The sequence below is a fragment of the Arvicanthis niloticus genome, chromosome 27, assembly GCF_011762505.2.
Source record: "Arvicanthis niloticus isolate mArvNil1 chromosome 27, mArvNil1.pat.X, whole genome shotgun sequence".
Classification (NCBI taxonomy): domain Eukaryota; kingdom Metazoa; phylum Chordata; class Mammalia; order Rodentia; family Muridae; genus Arvicanthis; species Arvicanthis niloticus.
In genome coordinates this window covers 3,765,111-3,780,540 of record NC_133435.1, presented here as the reverse complement: position 1 = coordinate 3,780,540, position 15,430 = coordinate 3,765,111, and the positions used below count along the sequence as shown (strand labels likewise).

Here is a 15,430-nt window from a genome sequence, read left to right as displayed (position 1 = left end):
CAGTTGCCCAGCTATTATGCTGCCTAAGGCATATTTAAAAATAAAGGCTGTGTGCATGTGTTTCATCCAGCAACATAAATGGTCAAAGGCAGGAAGGAACCCTGCACCAAAATATTAAAAAAAAAATTTTTTTTTACAACAAATCATCTATAATTACTAAAAAGATTAGCACCATTAAAGATAAATTGTATACCTTGCATTGGACATTGAGGGCAAGATTGCAACATCAAAGTCTCTAGGTGTCAAACCAAAGCAGATTTGAAGGATTGTGTTGCCATGGGTGTGACCTGCTTGAACAGGGCCACCCAGGGGGAATACTTTTTACAATATAGACACTCAGAAGCAGCTACAACTGTAGTCCAACTGCACCCACCTACATCTCAAGTTTGCCAGCAGATTTTGGCACTATCCATAGACTGCTGATTTGTAGATGTGAAGAACATAGGAGCTACAGAGTCATGGAGGCTTACACCATGTTTACAGAAGAAAATGCTGGTGAGCCCAGATAATCTGTACCAAAGGTTTCCTGTACGAAGCTTTTGAATTAGATATGGATGAAGTTGTGAACGTGACTCCTTAATCCCAAAATGTTGGAGAGGCCAGGAATTTGGATGATGTACTAAGGAGAACTACAGGCATTGAGAGAAGACATGTGTGTGGCAGATGGCATGGATGAGTGGGATGAACGGGATGAACGGGGCTGCCCGAGTCCTTCCAGTCACAGATGTTGTTACCATTTGTCCCAGAGCTATTTGGTGTTTGGCCCTCTGGGTTTTGGTCTTGCTTTGGTAGAATATTTCCTTGCTGTCTTAGTCAAAATTTTATTGCTGTGAAGAGATATCATGACCCAGGCAACTCTTATAGGAGAAAATATTTCATTGGGCCTTGCTTACAGTTTTAGAGATTTAGTTCATTATCATGGTGGGGAGCATGGTGACACAGAGGCAGACGTGGTGGTGAAGAAGTACCTGAGAGTTCTACATCTGGATACGCAGGCAGCAGAAAGAGAGAGACACTGGGCATGGCTTGGGATTTTGAAACCTGAAAGCCTATCCCCGGTAACTCACTTCCTTCAAAAAGGCCACACCTCCTAATCCATCTCAAGTAACGCCACTCTCTGATAACTAAGCCTGCAAATCTATGAGACTTACTCAAACACACTGAACCCATTTTCACACTTAGAGCAAGAATGTGAGGATGCTTGTGGGGTACCATTGTATGTTGGAATTGCGTAAGTTTCTCTTTGATATTACAGGGGTTCACAGCTGGGAGTTTGCTGTCAGTCTCTGGGAAACTTTCCAGTTTGGACTTTTTCAAAACTCAGTGTTGGAACTATTGACATATGGACTATATGGAAACATTATGAACACTTGAAGTTAGCCTGGATACATTGTGCATTGTAAGATGACCAAGCAGAAGCATGTTCTGGTTTGATTATGCATCTCGCTAGCCAGTCCTTTGCAGCGAAAACGAAGTGTGGTGTTGGGAGAATCTTCCTGTCTTGAGTGGCCATCTTCACAAGCTGGCCTCCGAAGTGGAAGCCATGGGGCTCCTGGACAAGGGAGGCAGCAGGACGGTACAGAAGAGCTCCCCGGCTGTGTAGACTCTGGGTATTAAGTAACGTGTCTACTTTGAGGGCTCGAACTTCTGACAAGAGGCCTCTGGTGGGCGGGGGCTGTATGTCACTCACTACTGGGAATTTGGCTGAGCAGAAAGAAGTACTGCTGAGGACAAAATGGCTCAATCAAGCAAAAGGGATTCCAGGCCTGACGCCAGTCTAGTATCAGCCACCGGGTTCTCATTATCTGCTTTGAACCTCAGTAGGCCTTGCCTACCTTTGATAGTGCTCGCTTAGGGCTTTGGCTGGAAGATTAAAGCGGGTTTCTGGCTCGTTAGGAAGCAATCACGTGGAAGTGGGTCTCACAGCCAGAGACGGTCGCCTCTGAAAGACGCCACTCTGTGACCAGATTATCTCCCTGCTCTGGAGTATAGAAACGCTGCTGATTAATTCTTTCCATTAGGACCAACATTTCCTGCTACTCTGGGGTTTATGATTGAAACAATACGTTCTGATTACCATTGTGTCCTGTGTAATTTAGATGCTAAGTGCAAAAATGTGAAATGTAAGGTTTTGGTTTTTTTTTTTTTTTTTTAAGTCCTGTGACTGTAGATGAGAATGTACCTTAGAAGTAGAGTTATAAACAATGAAACAGTAATTAAAGACCCGTGTTTTTCCTGGGACTAAAAGATCCACCGTGCCAAGATTCTGATTGACAGCATGTAATTAAAAGGTATTTCATATGGTTATGAAACAGAACCAGCAAGGAAAACAAAACATAGAGGAATACTTTTATATGGGAAAACATTTTTAAATTTTACTCATTGTGAATATGTGTAGAGCAGTTGATTAAGCATTTAAAATCAAATGTGTAGAGTACACCTGAAATGTTTTATGCCAATTTTTTTCCCTTTTATTTACATCCAGCAATTGAATGTATATTGTATTTTTAAAAATTATAGGTGAATGTGTATAAATTATTAGGAAAAGGAGGAAGTTTTGAGATCACAAAAATGTTGATATTTTAGAAGTTAAATCCCCATGTGCCTGGATTTATCCCTCTTGCTATTGCATTAGTTTACTATAGTTTAAATTAATTTAAAAGTTTTCAGAGCAACAAAAGGAAAATAAGAGGCAGGGGAATATAATTAATGTACAATATATGTTTGTATGACTGTATCCACAAGTTTTCCATTGTTGGTTTTGCTTTGGATAGATTATACTTCATTCATAATTTTAATGGCTAGTCAATTTGAATGTGCCCTGTGGTGGCTGAGTTATCTGTGGTGAAAGGGTGACAGAGGATGCTTCCTCCTGCCCCAGAAGCAGCCTTCACTGAGTGACATCTGCAAAAGTGCCCTCTTACAGTGTCCTTAGGTAGTCACTAAAGTGAAGAGAAAATTGTTTTAAAGGCAGAAAAAAAAAAAACCATTAAGTGGACTTAATGCTCATGGTACGATGTGGTGACAGACATCTGTAGTCTTGGCTACTCAGGAATTCGAGCCAGGCAAGACAAAGTTTTACTTTACAAATAACATGTAACAAGTTGAGTCCTAGCATCTAGGATGCACTAACAACAGCCTGAACATGCATATTCACTGTCCTAAATTAGCCAGGACTGAGTACCATAAGGTGGCTGCTTCTTCATAGGAGTTACAAATAGCTACTTACTACTTTTTCATAAGTGATGCCCCCGACCTTTAAGAAAATAGAAGGGAACAATTTTCTCCCTTTTGTGGGGCTGTGGTGCCCGTGTTTGGGTGTGGGTCCTGTTGGGCTGAGTTGTGGATCCCATGTGTCTGCCGCCCCCAGGTGGCTAGGGCCTTGGCTCAGGGGGCAGAAGCGTGGGAATTTGACTGAGTTCACTCCATGTGGTGACAGGTGGATGCCAGGTAATCGAAACCACAGACCTACACTACGGGTGTGGGAAGATCCCAGTCTGAGGTTCCGCCTGGGCCAGAGCTCTTGGGTTGGGGGTCCCCAGCTGGTCTCAGCCCTTGGGCTCCCAGGCACAGCTGAGAGGCCACAGAAGGACTGAGGAGGGGCATACAGGCTGGACTGTCCCACAGCCAAAAGGGGTGAGGGGGAGAAGCTCCGGTGGCGGCCCATGGGATAGTGAGACTCTTGGTCACGGAGGCTTGCTTGGCTGGGTCATGGCTGGCTCAGCTAGCTTGCTTGAGTTGTCAGGCCTCCGTGGCAGGAACATAGAGACACCCTCTGGTGGGAGATTAGGCGGCAGCTTATTTGTTGAAGGCCCTCTAGGGTTCTCCATGGTGGGGCCCCAAAGACAAGAGAAAGTCCATGGTTTTTAAAGGTTTATTGTCATGGTGGAAAGTAGATGAAGCTGTACCCCGTGTCCTCAGGGTGGGCCTGAGGTTAAATACCTTTTGCAAGGAGGAGGAAGGTCTGAGAAGGAATGTTTAATTGGCTACACCCTCTGGCCTTTAGGTAACTTATGAATATGGAGATCTCTTGAGGCTCTGCAGCCTGTAGTCACGCCCTCTACCTGTGCTACATGACACAAACCTCTCTTTGGAAGGGGCTGTAGAGGGCTGCCCTAAGTGAAAGGAGCCAGGGCCCAGGAGCAAGGCCAAACACCTACCGTTCCTTTAGGGTCTCCAGGGTTTGAGAGGCCTGTGCTCGACCAGGTATCCAGCTGCCTCTCCTATCCCACTGCCCCACACCCTTTATTTCTTCAATGGATTTTTTTTCTATTAGATTAATAAAAGTCAACACTGAGACCTACTACTTGTAGAAACACACAGGAGAACAAGTGACAAATACGCCTTAAAGACACGCAAGGTAAGAACATGAAACATCAGGTATGAAGCAAGTCTGTATAAAAAACTAGATTTGATACTCTCAAAAACTGAAGGACCTACAACAGCATAGAGAAATAATTTACTGTCTTCGAGAACAGAACTTCTGTGTCCTATCCGTTTATGCAGTAGTTTTCATAGATTTCTAGCTGGATGTCACACATAGAGGCCAGAGGTTATCCAGGAACTTTGTCCCTGATCTGCTTGAAGTAGTTCTGGAGGATGGCCATTTTCTCCAGGGTATCCTCCATTTTGTTGCTACAGCTGCCATGGGCCACCAGTGCTGCAGCTTCCTTGGCCTGGAGCTCCTTCTCCCTCTGCAAGGGGTACTACTGTTCAATCCCAAGCCTGAGCTCCTTCCTCGGCCTGCTTCAGCCTCCTGTGCTTTCGCTTGCAAGCTTTGGACACTTCAGCCCCCTGCTTCTCTGCTTGCAGTAACGGTTGGATACCCTGCAACTGACTTGCTAGCTATCTCTGTATAGTGGATTCCTCCACTACCTAGGACTCTCTGTGGAGAGAATGGCCTAAGTTACAGCTCAAATGCACGCAGAAGCTCCTCAGGTCACCTGACCCACCACCCAGAATCCTTTTTTTTTTTTTTAAATTTATAAAAATTTATCCATGTTTATGTTTTACAGTAGCTTATAAGTTTATAGTGTGAGTTTTGATTTTGTTGGAAAAACCATCCTCAAAGCTCAAGACAGAGGCTTCCTGATGGTCCATATCTCAGAACTATATTGAATTCTCAGTGCCTGACTTTCTTTGTCCCATGTGTGGGTGTTGCCATGTGCTGTGTCCATGTCATTCTGTTCTGTCCATCTATTGTCTAGGTCCTGTTCTGCCCCACCCCCTCCAGTCCCGCCCATACCCCAAAGCCCCGCCCCTCCCTCCAGTCCCACCCATACCCCAAAGCCCCACCCCTCCCTCCAGTCCCGCCCATACCCCAAAGCCCCGCCCCTTCCTCCAGTCCCGCCCATACCCCAAAGCCCCGCCCCTTCCTCCAGTCCCGCCCATACCCCAAAGCCACTGCAGTGTGCTGCTTTCTGACTGCCTCACAGTTGGGTGCTCACTATGGTGGACTACTAATTATTCATGCACAGCCTACCACTTTCTTCTCTGCTTCTTTTAAAACTTAAGGTATGGGGCTTGGTTGACTACAAATAAAAAATTGCTGATCACTATCTTTAATTCTTCCCAAAGAGAAATGCAGCTAGCTCTTTAAAATTCCAGGTTGTGAGCATTTGTCAGTAAAAAGAGTGACTACAAGGTTCATAGCCAGCTCCCTCCATCTTCTGTGAACTTCTCTGAACACTAGAAAAAAGAGAAAGCCCACTCCCCCACCCCCAAGACTCCATCACACTAACATGGATGATCCAGCATGCTTGGTGCATTCTGACTCCCAGACCAACTATGATAGCAGTTCAGGTCATTGTCTCCAAGGTTACCACCTTCTCCTTCAGCAGCAAGAAACTGTTGTCTTTTTCAGCAATCCAGCACCCTGAAGGAGGGCGTCCTTGGGACAAAGAAACGATAAGCCTCTGGGAGCTGGGGGGGGGGGGGCATTGATTTAAATAAACACAGAGATTACATAACACAGGAAGAAAGGAGCGAAGAAAGAGAGGGCAGGCCAAAGAAGGAAGTGAGAGATGATTCATCACAGACCTTCTAGTTCTCTTTTCCAGAAATGGGCCACCTCAACCTGCCTACCATCCCTTCAGCTCTCTGTGGCAAGAGTTGAGAAGGAACCATCTGTGGCTCACAGCCTCCTCCGATTTGTAGATGCAAGGTCAGTTCTCCCTGACATGCAGGCTCAAGACAACCTTGAATTACAACTTTGTTTTTTTTAATCAGTTCCTTTCCATCTTGTGACTCCTGGCACGTGGCCTAGGTAACACCTCTATCCCCCTGCCAACATTTCTAAGAGCAAGAAAGCCCCTTTGTTCTTTGGAACTGAAGGCTCTCCCGCTTTAACACTTGATTATGTGGCAACTCTGAGAATATTCCAGAACTCAAGGGAATTGAAGGCTCTTTCCCATCAGGTGCCCCACCATGCTATCTAAGATGGCCCCCTCTGATGTGAAGAATATAACAAAGTGCTCTCTCTCTCTCTCTCTCTCTCTCTCTCTCTCTCTCTCTCAAATCTAATCCTGCTAATAAAGCTTGTCTGAGGGACAGTTGGCTTCAGCAACCATTTGACAAACCTTATAAGTTAGAACAGGATGGAGGGAGGAGAGAGAGAATGAGGGATAATTCTAGGAAAACAAAATAAAACAAAACCAATCCTCGTTTTTGTTTTGCCTGTGTGTATGCCTGTCAATTATGCACATGCCTAGTGATCCTGGAGGCTAGAAGAGAGCATAGGATCTGGAACTGGGGTGACAACTGGTTGTAAAGCTGCCATGTGGGTGTTGGGAGCTGAACCTGGGTCATCTGGAAGAACATCCTATGCTCTTAACTGCTGACCCATCACTCTGGCCCCGTCATTTTTAAATTGAATTGCTTAACAATTTATTAGTAGTTCAATGTTAATATTCTAAGCTAGTAAAGCATTGGCACTTAAAGCAATGGTGTTTAATGATGGAAGTAATCTAGAATATCGCTTCACCAATATTCTACTATCTAACTCTGATAATAAGGCAAAAATCAGCAGGAAACTGAAAACTCTGTCTTCAGTTGGTTGGCATCTTTTGTAGCGATCATGGAGGAGAAGTAACATTCTTGCTCTGAGTTCTAGAGGAGAGAAATGAAGAAGACAGGTTTCCATAGCAACCCCAGGGCAGGACAGCAATAGCACAGTAGACAGGGCACCAAGATCCCAGTGTCCTGGTAGATTCCCACCCACTTCACTCTTTCACCTTTGACCTTTCTCCAACTTGTGGAATGTGAAGGCAAGAGCTGAAGGCCACTTAAACTTGGTTAAAATAGAACTCCTTGAATTTTTTTTAAAAAATAATATTTCAAGAAAGGCCTCCCAAACCCCTTTATTCCTTAATCCCCAAGCCTCTGATATGGTATTATCATTTGGCCACTTGGCTTTCTTCCTACTTCATGGGTAGTGGATAGGTATACTGGTGAGAATGCATGGACCTTTGGAAGAAGTTAGGTACAGGTCCTAAAGACAAAAACTTTATTGTGTGTAGTCTCAGTAGTTTTCAAAACTGGAAGTGGGGCTCTGGGAGCAGCTTAGTGGGTAAATTACTTGCCACACAATTGTGAAGAACAGAGCAGGGCTAGACTAGTTGAGAGCATAAGCTCAGGGTTCCTTTGTGAGTTCCTGTCCCAGTGAATAGAGAGTGATCAAGGAAGGCTCCTGGTGTACACGCATGCTACACACATGCTTGCATACTCCCTGTCTTAGTTAGGGTTTCCATTTCTATGACGAGACACCATGACCAAGGCGACTCTTATAAAGGCAAACATTTAATTGGGGCTGGCTTACAGCTTTAGAGTTTCAGTCCATTATCATCATGGTGGGAAGAATGACAGTGTACAGGCAGATGTGGAGCTGGGAGAGCCAAGAGTTCTACATCTTGATTTGAAGGCAGCAGCAGCAGCAGAATTTTTTTCTGCAGTGGGCAGAGCCTGAGCACTAAGAAACCTCTACAGTGACACACTTGATCCAACAGAGCCACACCGATTCCAACAAGACGGCAGCTTCTAATAGTGCCACTTCCTATGGGCCAACAATATTCTAACCACAACACTCCCACATACATGTGAGGCCCCACACATGTAAACACACACACACACACATATACCACACACACAAACACATGCAAAAACATTTTTAGTTGGAAAAGTAACACTGATACAATCTGTGTCTGTTTGTGTGCATGCATACATGCATATGTTTATTCGTCTGTGTGTGCGAACACTTGTGCACGCAGGTACGCTTACATGCGAGTGGGCATGCATGTAGGTGGAGTCACCCCAACAGGTGTGTGTCTTTCTCAAATGCTTTTCCACTTTTTGTTTCTCAAGACAAAAGTCTCCCACTGAATGTGTGACTCACCATTTGGCTCGATTGGCTGGTCCAGAGTCCCTTGGGATCGGCCTATTTCTGACCCACACTGCATTGTGAGTTGCAAGCAAGCAACACCATTGCTGTCTTTTACCTACAGATCTGATCTCAGGGTCTCCTGTCTGCAAGCTCTGTAGCCACTGACTCATCTCTTCAGTCCCCTGAAGTTTCTGATCATATGTGTGATCTTCATTGCCCAAGGATCTTTGATAGCCTCAGCAGTGTCTTTCATACTTCTGAATCAAATGCAGGTTTCTGTACATCTTGCTGCTGTATTTTCTTGGCTTCCTTCGGCTGGGAATTGCTCCAATACGAGCTGCTTCACTACACAGAAGGTGGGATCCTTGGCTCAGAAACCATGTCCAGCTTTATGGTGTGAATATTCACATCCTGGCAGATGTAATTTATTATTTTTTTCTTATGTTTGTTCATTCATTCATTTGCTCATTCATTAATTCATTTCACTTATGTCTGTGCACACATAATGGAGGCCAGAGGACAACTTCTGGGAGTCACTTCTGTTCCTCAACTGTGCAAATTCCAGGATTGAACTCAGGTTGCTAGGCTTGGCTGCAAAGGCCCTACCCACAGAGCCATCTCACCAGCTCTCTGGATGACTTCAGCTTGCAGTTTTGTTTTACTAAGCTGCAGATCTGGGAAGCAGAGCACACCATAGACACCCTCAAGTAAGACTGGCTCTGACATACCAACACTGTCCTTCACTGTCTGTCCTTGTATCTCATGGTTGTGGTGAATAGGGTCGCTTGTAGAATGCCCTCCTATTTGGGCTCTCTGATATCTCTGACTGTTTAGGTTCAGTGTCAGGAATATCACAAAGTGATGCAGTGCCTTTCTCAATGTCTGGTGTAGGAAGTCACATCCTCCTGAAGGCCCTTTCACTAGAGATGGTAAATCTGATCACGTGGTAAGATGCTGCCTCATTGAGCTTTTCTGCCAGAAAGCTAACTGCTGTATTCTACCTTTTAAAATAAGCAATCTTTTTGTGAATGACAATTTGAGCCAGTCCTCCTTACCTCCCTTACCTGCTCCTCCTTGACATCTTACTGGCTACTTGTGTCCAGATCTCTTACAAACTGATTGACACCACCACAGTTACCAAGGTTGTTTATTTTATTTTTTAAGTTTTGCCAATTCTTCTATATACTGGGTTTCTATGGTAGGTTAGTCACTTCATTTCTCCTGAAATTTTGTATAGTAGCATGGACTCAGATTTTATGTGAGTTATGACTCACTACCATCAGTAATCCTCTTGTGCTGAGATGTCATATATATGGCTTGAATGGAAAGTCTCTTCAAGGTGACTCTAGCTTGATAATAATGTTTTTATCCCCATCAGTTTTGGATCAGTTTCTTTCTTTCTTTCTTTCTTTCTTTCTTTCTTTCTTTCTTTCTTTCTTTTTTCTTTCTTTCTTTCTGATTAATTTATTTTGTGTATATGAGTACACTATAGCTGTCTTCAGACATACCAGAAGAGGGCATCAGATCCCATTACAGATGGTTGTGAGCCACCATATGGTTGCTGGGAATTGAACTCAGGACCTCTGGAAGAGCAGTCAGTGCTCTTATCTTCTGAGCCATCTCTCCAGACCTCCTCACTTTCTAAAATTAAATCTGTCTCTTTCCCTGTGTAAATACTGGAATTCAGTAGCTCCCAAGGGTCTTGCATCCTCTGCGTTGAGAACAGTATTTAGCATCCAAGGTCTGGCCACTATATGTGTGCATTCTCCTGGAGTTTCATTTTTTTGTTGGGCCTTTTTGAAACTAGGAAGTGTTGGAGTGTGTATATGTGTGTATTCATGTGTGTGCATGTACACCTACACGTAAGGCCTGATCCTTTTCACCTTGGCTGTGTTCGATGATCAAGGGGAAGCAGAGAAGTGAGTCTATTCATTTTATAGGCTAGGGAGCTATAGAACTTTTTATTAGAATATATTTTACCTTATTTGAAAGTACATTGTAACAAGATATTTGCTCCTTCACTTCCTTATTGGCCACTGAAGCCTGTTACGAATAAAATTCTTTTTTGTTGTTTTATCCTTTTTAAACTGAGAAAGCATTCTACAAAGGAATCCTCTGGTGTATGCGGCAGACTAGACATGCCAGGAAGGCTGTGATTCTATTAGAAACCTGCAGGACAGTGGCTATTGTAGCTGAGAGGATCCCCTGCAGAAGAGGGATGTGTGAAGTGGCTTCCCTGGGGGGCATTGATTTTGAGTGAAAGAGTCAGACGATGACCAGAGGGGCAGGAGTAGATGTGGATATGTCACTTTTCTTACTGCTGTGATGAAATACCTGAGGAAGGCAGGTAAAGAAGGGAGCATTTATTCTGGCTCTCGGTTTGAGAATACAGTACACCATGGTGGGGAAAACAAAGCAATGGGAGGGTGAGGCGGCCGCATGTACACATCCCCAGTGTGGAAGCAGAGAGAGACTGTGGGGATTTGAATGTGCTTGGTCCAGGGAGTGGCACTATTAGGAGGTGTGGCTTTGTTAGAGGAAAGGTGTCACTGTGATCTTTGAGGCCCTTCCCCTAGCTGCCTGGAAGATAGTCTTCTATTTATCTCCATAACAACGTGTAGAACTCTCAGCTTCTTCTCCAGCACCATGCCTGCCTGCATGCTGCCATCCTTCCTGCTGTGATGACGATGGACTAAACCTCTGAACCTGTAAGCCAGCCCCAATTAAATGTTGTCCCTTAAAAGAGTGGCTTTAGTCATAGTGTCTTTTTACAGCAGTGGAAACCTAATTAAGACAGAGACAAATGCTAGTGTTCGGCTCATAGTCTTTGTTCTACTCAGTCTAGGACCCAGGCCATGGAGCAATGTCTCTTACGTTCGAGATGAGCCTTCTCCGATCAGTTAAAGGTCTCTGGAAATACCTTCATATACATACCTACAAGTGTGATTCTTAATCCAGTCAAGGTGAGTATACAGATTGACTGTGAGGGGTAAAAGTAAATTTTATCAGGGAGCAGAGCGTAGATCAGTTCAGCAGAGGATGATTTGTCCAAGGTGAGCACCAGGATGAGGATGGGAATGCCCTGGTAGCTTACTTATGAATACTTTTGACGATAACCTGGATTTCATTTTGCAGGCAATGGATGGATGCTTCTTATCCTTTGACTATCGCAGAAAGGATAAGCCTGACCGCAGAGGTCCAAAAGCATTCATGGTAACCATGTTTAGGCATGTCTTTCAGGGTTGAGTGTTGGTGATCAAGAAGAGGCACATTGATGGAAACTGTGGTTAGACATTCCTTCTGTGGCTGAGTGTGGGTGGCGTGTCATGCAGGAAAGCAGGCCCTGAAGGAATGGTACAGGATAGGGATTCATTTTGGGAATGAAAATTATACTCTTATAAAAAGAACAATCAAAGGTTTCCAGCTGTGGCTCTGAGTTGAGATGAAGGAGCTGGTGGAAAGAGGAGACTGATGGTGTTGGTGTTATGAAATATAATGTGGTGAGGGGGTACCTGGTATGCCAAGGCCAATGTGTGCCCCTGAGAAACCATGCCATGTAAGATATCTGGTATAAAGGGGGTTTATTTGAGGGAAGGGAAGGGAAGGGAAGGGAAGGGAAGGGAAGGGAAGGGAAGGGAAGGGAAGGGAAGGGAAGGGAAGGGAAGGGAAGGGAAGGGAAACCTGGAGAAGGGGTAGAGGCAGACAGATCGGAGCAGAGCCATGAGGGCAGAGATAGAGGGACAGAGAAGGACAGAAAGGGAGAGAGGAATGGGGGAGGGAGGGAAAGAGGGAAGGAAGGAGGGAAGAAGAAGGAGAAAGAGAGAGAGAGACAGAGAGAGACAGAGACAGAGAGAGACAGAGAGAGAGACAGCGAGAGAGAGAGCAAGCAAGCATAGCAGGGAACCATGGGAACTGGGGTGGGGAGCAGTTCTTTTATATGTTGCTCCTGCACCTGGCAATGGCCACTGGTGTTGATGTAAGCCATTGCTAGGTCCCTGGGAGTAGCCTAGTGGAATCCCCATGTAAGTCAACAGTTGGGAGGTGTGAATTCTCACAGGGCTGGGCAAGGAACTCTGTGAACACATGCTTGACTCCCATGCCTAGAGTCCTGCCGGCATCCTTCAGCCCTGCAAAGAAAAAAATAACAGAGAACAAAACCCTGAAGGGGCCTGAAGTAGGCAGAACCTAGAGCTGCAGGGAAGGGATGGCTAGGGTTGGGAAGGGGACCCAAGTGTTCTCTTCAAACGTTATGTTCTGGCTCTGTGCCCAGCAGAGCAGTCTGAGCTACTGCAAAAGTACTGCTCCTTGTCCCCTGACCAGACTTGGAGCAATACGTACACCCAGTGTGTATTCTCAATGAAAAGTATAAACCATTTGCCATGTTGACACAGCCTTTGCTAACTACTTATACTGGAGAAATTAGAGTTACTTTGCAGCTCACTGGCAAAGGCAGAACCACAGCTGTCAGGGATCTAGTATTTTATTCTTAATTTTAATCTAGTATTTTATTCTTAAATTTTAGGACTGGGGCTTGTTAAGCTGGCTTTTTATTGGGGAATGTGTTTGCTTTAGCTAGTCCGATGTTATTCTGAACATCTTTGCTCAGGACAATTCAGGTAAGAAAGTCTAGATATCTTTTGGCACAGGTGACAACATTCCAGTGAAGGATTTCTCAGAGTGCAGGATGCAGCCATTAACAAGGCAACATCCCCAGCAGTCACACATATTTCCTTTTTATAGCAAGCGTCTTGTTCAGTGACGGCAGGATGGCAACGCAGAGAGCCTGCCACATTGAAATTCAAGAAGTGCAATCTGTTCAATGAAACATACATCTCAAGGCTTTCTCTCTCCTCTTTCTAAGGCACCGTGTCTGTCCTTATGACTTGGGAATTTAGGAATGACTTACAGGACGCTGATCCATTGAAATGTTTCTTCTCTGCAGTATATGCATTATGTTGATTGAACCACAAATGAATGTCTTAAAACACAGCCTGATTTCTCTACCCAGTAATAACTGTGTGGAGAAGGCCATGTTTAAAAAAGGTGTAGGGCAAGGAGTTATGGCTACACAGGTGCATCGTCTGGGATCTCGGCAACCTTGCAGGAGAAGCTGGGAACATGGGCTGCCCGAATGCACTGGGCAAATCGAAAGATTTGAATTCTCCTGTGGGATGGGAAGGGGACGATGCTGTGCACCCTCGGCACAGCCCTGGCTCAGTTCCTGCCTCTAAGTTGCTTGTGTCCAACCTTGGCTTTTGAGGTTAAGTGGGGAGAGAAAAGTGTCAGAATTATGAAATGTTTTCAAGGAAATGGAATTTTAATTTTCCTAAACACAACTGTTTTCTCAGACCAGGTCCAAATGCTGTCATGTCCAAGTTGTGTCAACAGGCAGAAGAGGCTTGAGGTTATCACCCCTACTGTGTGTTCTGTAAGACTTTTTACTCTGAGGCTTTAAAGGAGCAGTGGGGACTTGGGGGTGTTTCTGTTTTGGGTTATCTAGTTAGGGATGCCCAGTCTATAAAATCTAGGCTAATATACCAGGACTGCCCAAACTCTGAAATACTGTGGTCCCAAGCATTTTGGGTAAGGAATGCTTAGCCTGCTCTTCTAAAGTGCTGCCTTTAACGTTTGCTTTGTTTGTTTTGTTTTGTTTTTAAATTTTCAGTCTTTAGTGTTGTTTTTGAAGGATTATGTACCCCAGTAACCACCTAGAACTAAATTTGAATTGCATCCCACATTAGCCAGTGTTCTCTGGAGGAACATTACTGGGCTACATGTCTTAATGGTCCCAATCTGGTGCCAAAAGCCTGGGGGACGACTGGAAAGCCCCTGGTCTTCAGTTCATGTTGGAAGACTGAAGAACCTGTGATCTGATGGCAGTGAAGGACAGCACCAGTTGTAGCTATGGTAGTAGCAGCAACAAGGTAGATGAGCTAGCCAGGGTGATGCGAAGGCAAACAGGCAAAAAGCAAGAGCTTGACCTTGTACCTTCTTATATCTGGGGTGCTACAGCATGGCACCACCCATGTTCAGGGTGGGTTTTTCCTCACACCCAGAGGTTAATTTAACTGAGATCACAGGTATGCCCAGAGATTCATATCCTTCACAATTATCGATCCTGTTTGGTTTTTCTTCTTGCTGGACTGTGTGGAATAGGTTCCTTATTCTCCCACTCCATGGGCCGCCCTCCAAATGCTGAGTGAGAAACAGCTATCAGGAGAACACAGGCCCAGCAAATCCCCGTCAAACCAGTTTGGCTGTGTGTATGTGTGTGCTCGATTTGCAGGCTTAATTAAAACTGGAAGAGAAGGCTCTGCCAGGCCACCACACACTTTGAATCTGCCTTCCAGCTGCCTGGAATCTGCTATGCAGATGGGCAGACCTGGGAATACAGAGACGGGGGGGGGGGGGGGGGTCTCTGGGAAGCCCTTTCTGCCAGTTTCATCTGCAGTGCCACCCGTTTTAATTAAAGTGAGTCCTCAGCATGCAGAAGGGATGCCTGCCTGCACTTCCGCACCGTGCAGGCTTCCAGTAGGGGCCAACAGAGATCTGCTGACTGTGAGGCAGACAGTGCTAGCAAGTGAGCACCCGGCGGCCGTGGGAACACAGAGGATGAGCCTGTGCAGGCTGCCAGCTAGATAGAGGATACAGTCCTGAGCTGTAAAGGCTTAGGCAGGCCTCCCAAGATCATCTCGGCCATTCAAACAGTCAGGATGCCTCAGGCAAGAAAAGCCCTGTCCTTCTGCTCCCAACTTGTCTTCCTCTCCTAAGGAGCTTGGTACCAGCTCTCAGAGCTGCTTATGGCTTACTGAGGGGGATAAATATCAGGTATTTAGGAGAGTGCCAGCATTATTCCAGGAGTGCTTGATAAATATTGTTATTACTTCAAAGAAAGCTACACACATAAGCACACACCACAGAGATGTTTAAAACAGATGGGAGTAATCCTACTTTGGTTTTGATTGCTTTTTTTCTCTCTCTCTCTCTTTTCAAAACCATGTCTCGCAGGCTGAACTTGAACTCGAAGCACTCGTCTCGCCTTAGCCTCCTGAG

General features: G+C 45.1%; 1 pseudogene; it reads right to left on the bottom strand.

The window, feature by feature from the left end:
• Nucleotides 1–4,490: 4,490 nt before the first annotated feature.
• LOC143439518 (V-type proton ATPase subunit G 1 pseudogene) lies at nt 4,491–5,768 on the bottom strand (annotated as a pseudogene).
• Between the last annotated feature and the right edge of the window lie 9,662 nt (nt 5,769–15,430).